This window comes from Chenopodium album, chromosome 7, assembly GCF_948465745.1.
Source record: "Chenopodium album chromosome 7, dcCheAlbu1.1, whole genome shotgun sequence".
NCBI lineage: Eukaryota > Viridiplantae > Streptophyta > Magnoliopsida > Caryophyllales > Amaranthaceae > Chenopodium > Chenopodium album.
Window position 1 is genome coordinate 21,571,206 of NC_137840.1, and position 5,029 is coordinate 21,576,234.

At 34.0% G+C, this 5,029-nt stretch overlaps 1 long non-coding RNA gene across 1 annotated transcript; it reads left to right on the forward strand.

The window, feature by feature from the left end:
• Positions 1-984: 984 nt before the first annotated feature.
• LOC145640979 (uncharacterized) lies at positions 985-3,188 on the forward strand. The gene is made up of 3 exons (XR_014115065.1): positions 985-2,717; positions 2,877-2,921; positions 3,012-3,188. It is a non-coding gene; the product is annotated as an uncharacterized LOC145640979 (long non-coding RNA).
• The last annotated feature ends 1,841 nt before the right edge of the window (positions 3,189-5,029 follow it).

The following is a 5,029-nucleotide window of genomic DNA, read 5'->3' on the forward strand; positions in this document are numbered from 1 at the left end:
TGGGTTTGATTTTGGGTTAATCGATTTTCTCATTCATGCATTAGTTTTCTGGGTTTGCTTCTCGTTTTTTTTTTTTTTTAGTTTTAATAATTTCTGGGTTTTAATTTATGCAGGTGTTAATTCATGCAACAAGGATTCAAGATTTCGATTTTGGAATATTATTTTGATGTTGTAAATTTTTTTTTTTTATTGTTTTACAATTTCAATTTCTGAGTTAAATTTCATTATAATTCATTGTAATTTTTTTTTTATTTTTTTTTTTTTTGTATGGTACAATAACAATTTACTTGTTGAATATAATGTGATTTACCATTGTTTTGATGTTGAATATAACAATTTCAAGAATCCTTATTTCACCATTTATTTTTGTTTGGTTCGTATTTCATGTTTGTTTGTATATTATTTTTATTATTATTGCAAGAAAAAAGTAAAAAACAAAAAAACAAAAAAACAAAAAAATACCAAAAAGGCACCGGTTAAAACAACTACCACTAACAAAAAATATTCCGCGAAATTATTTAAGGCACCGGTTAACCGGTGCCAAAAAGGGGTGTAATTGGCACCCCCCACATAGGGAGCGGTTCAAACCGGTGCCTTAACCCGGGTTTGAACCGCTGCTAAATCCCTTTTTACACCTAGTGCATTTAAATCTTGGCCCTGTAAAAGGAACCTCCTTAATATCACACCCTAGTCTCCAATCAACAAAAGAATCCACCCCCTAATAGAACTACTTCCCCCTAGTTTAAAGTTGTTCTATTTGGTTAAAATCACCCAACAAAAGACATTTTGGATAAGCACAAATAATGTTTGCCAAATCATTCCAAACACTATCCCTATCCTCAACACAAGGAGCACCATAAACAAACACTACATACTTCATTAATCCATTAACTTCAAGTATTTTACACAAAAGATAATTTTGAGTAGAAAGTAGACAAGTAACCGTAGCACTCATCCACGCAAAAACCATCAAACCGCCCCTACTACCTATAGAATCTATCCCAAAAGAGGTAGTAGGAGATAAACTAGTACATAAAGAGCGTACATCATCTACTAACGTCTTAGTTTTCGATAAGAATAACAAAGAAGGACAATGGTGAGTAGTAAGCCGCATTAGATATGGGAAAGTAGGGGCATGTGGATCATTAAAACCCCTAGAATTCCAAGCAATGAGCTTCATATATGACTCGGGTGCTGAGTCGATGCAGCCACCTCATCTCCAAGTCACAAATCACAGTTTGGGCTTAAAACCCGAGAATCCACCTCCATATTAGTCACTTGCCCAGGTGGTGCCGAAGTGACTTCATCGCTTCGCTGTCGCTTTTGTCGATCTGAAGAAGAAGAATGTGAAGGGGACTTGCGCTTCTTCCCTTTCAAAAGAGGATCAGTGATACGGATACCCCATTGATGAGCCATATCCACATCTATCATAGCTTTCGATTTCAAGTGCCATGACCCCTGTTTATCACACTTCTCTGACCAGCGATTCAGAGTCTTCACCCTTTTCTTCCTAACCCAAAGAACATCCTTAAAGCTACCCCTGACATTAAAATCACCCTCTAATTTAACATGGCCTTGCACCACCACCCTATTTGCCTGTGAAGAACCAACTGAAGGTGTAGAATTGAACAGAGCATCAACATTGAGTGAACCAATTGGTGAAATTGACGTATTTGGAGGATCAAATTCCGTCAATGGTAAATTCGGCAAAGCTGCACTAAAAGTAGAAGGTGAGTAAGGAAGAAAAGGAGATCAGGATGGTCGCGGGTATGGGTGAACTCGTGCCATATTCCGATCACTCCCATTAGGAAAAGCATTTGCTAGCCTTCTTCGAGCTTGCACAAAAGACCAGGCCACATTTGTCATTGCAGCGTCGTTATCAGGCTCCACGAGCATCATTGGCTCCGGGAAAGAACCCATCATTCGGAGGGTAGGTTGCGGCAGCGCTGCCGGTGGTGGCGCCTGAATAGTGATCCTAGGTCCTCGATTCCTACGCTGATAAACAGTGGGCTGTCGAGAAGACTCCCCCACCTCAAAATTTGATGATTGAGATAATCCCGGCAGCGGCAGCACCATGGATTGAAAACGGGTGGCTAAATTTCTAACCACCGTCGTCACTGTCCTCGGATTCACCACATCTTCTAACCTGTAATTGAGTTGAGAATTAAGATGTAAGTCTAAATTAGAATCACGAATAGGAGATAAAAACCCAGGAGGAGCTTGAGAAGATGAAACACGAGCAGTCGTGTTTGTAGCAGCAGGAGGTGGCGAAATTGGAGAAGCAGAATAAGGAGAAGAGCCCCTTAATAAGTTAAAAGGTATTGGATTAACATGGTTAACCAGCCAATAATCTACTCTATGAGAACTCGGCCCACTTTCAGGTGGCTGCCTATTCAGATTTGCCAATCGGTCTTGGCTGCACTCTAGTGCAGCCAAGATAGCTGCAACAACACGCGGCCCAATACTCGCAGCCCAAACCAAACAGCAGCTTCAACCCATCAAACATACAGCCCACGCCATATTTCGGAAAAAAAAAAAAAAAAAAAAAAACCATCATATTCAAACCGCCATTAATTCCAACTTCTAACCATTTACTTCCTCACTTAAAATTATTTTCTCTCTCCATTCTCTAATTTTCTCTCTCCTTTCTCTTGATTTCTCTCTCTAAAAAATTGAAAATCCATGGCAAGCAAGCTTCTACCATCTCCGAAAAAAGGGTAACTTCAAAATTAGCATAATTTATGTTGAATTTCTTTCGTTTTCCTCTCCAATTCTGTGAATATTGTTCATATTTTATAGAGTTTACATTTTAAAGTTAATTTTTATTATTTTTGTCGAAAATTATGAAGTATTTGTTCGTTTTTTTTATTATGTAGAAAACCCAAAGAAGATACAACTAATTCAGATGATGAAGATCATGCGTAAGAATCATAAATTTGTTGTTATTCATTGTTATTTTTATGTTATATGAATTTTGATTTTGCACTAAAAACCCTAAATATCTAAAACAGAACTCTTTCTCAATTATTTGGAAAGAAAAAGAAGGAAGAAGTAAAAAGTCCAATTGTTGATCCAAAAATTTTAAAGGACTTGGAAAGAGAAGTTCAAACTGAGGATGAAAAAAGTACAAATGACAAGTATGTTCGCTTTGTTAAGTTCATGTTTATTGTAATTAAGTTCATTTTCATTATTCTTATATTCACTTGTTAAGTTCATGTTTATTGTACTTAAGTTCATTTTCATTATTCTTATATTCACTTGCTAAGTTCATGTTTATTGTACTTAAGTTCATTTTCATTATTCTTATATTCACTTGTTAAGTTCATGTTTATTGTACTTAAGTTCATTATAATTATTCTTGTATTCACTATATGCAATAAAAATATGATTATTGTACATTTCAATTTATGATAGAGAAAATGAACGACGTTCAAATCCTTCTGAACAAACAAAAGAAATTTCTGAACAACAAACTTTTGGAACTTGTAACACTAAAACTGTAGAAATTTCGGACCCCCTAAATGAAAAAGGGTATGTAATATACTTAATTTTTGTTAATATTCATTATTGTTCACTTGTTGTTAGTTTTTACATAGTTTTTTTTTTCGATTTTATGATATGGATTTAGTAATTTTGTATTCTAATTTATATACAGAGAAAATGATGTTGGACAGCCTAGTGTTGATCAACCTTCTGTTGAAACTAGGAAACAAGTGTACGCATTTTATTTAATATTGGATAAACTTCATTTATGTTTATTTGATATTCAGTTTTTAATGGATGTTGTTCAGTTTTCATAATAGAATATTAAATTTGCACTTCCAACTTAGTTATGTATTGCCTTAAACTTGTGCAATCTTAATTTATAAATTCATTGTGTTTCTTTTGTTGTGCATATTTTAACCTTAGTTTAGAATTGAACACAGCAATGAAAATGTATCTTCTGATCAACCAAAACCATCAGAACTCAAGCGAACTGTTTCTGAACATAGACCAATACCATCAGAACTGAATGACACTTTTTCTGAAGAAGGTGATAATCAAGGTTATGAACAACAAGAAAATTCTTCTAAAAAACCTACTGAAAAAGAAGTAGAGTAAGAAAAAATATTATTAGACAATGTTCATATTAATATAATGTTTATTCATTTTATTTGTTTTGATATTCATTCTTATATCTACAGAGATATGCCTCAAAATCGACTTGTACAACTTGCTATAGCTTCTGAACATGAATCTCTTTCAATGGTTGATGCTAAGTAAGAAAACCTTCAATTCTGGTCTATATTCACTAAATGGTTTTTTATGTTCATTTTGTATAATGAATTTATTCATTTTTTTTTTTGTAGAACTAAAATGAAAAGGAAACATATTGCTGTAAAAAAAATCAAGAGAAAGTGCAAAAAAGGAAAAGGAAAAAAGAATTGTTGATCAAGGTATTAAGAAATCTCCTGGTAAGAAACAGGAACAAAAAAATTTGAAAGAGAAGGACTTAACACAGAAAAAGATGAAGGGACAAAAAGATGAAGGACAAAGTTCAAAAAAATCAAAAGCAATTCTAAAGAAAAAGGAGTTGAAGGATAAGAAGTTAAAAGAAAATGAGTTGAAGGAATTGAAAAAAGAGTTGAAGATGTTGAAGGAGGAAAAAATTGAGGAAAAGAAAAAACCTATAAAAAAAAAAGAAAGAGAGAACCAGAAAATGGTGAAGATGAAATTGAAGTGGTGAATTTAGATGATGATGATGAGAACATATTGGATGATGAAAAAGACAGATTAGGTGTTAGAGTTGGACACTTCAAATTCATGACTTTTGTGAAACATTTGAGTCTAGCTCAAAAAGAACTTGTTGTTCAAATGGGGTTTGGAGCTATACTTGATGTTAACTTGCCACAAAATGACCAAAAATTTTGTGCTTGGTTGGTGAAGAACTTTGAAGAAAACAGTTGCACACTATTTTTGCCTTTCAACAAATCTATTGAGATTTGTGAAGATGACGTAGAATTGGTATATGGAATACCAAGAGGAGAAA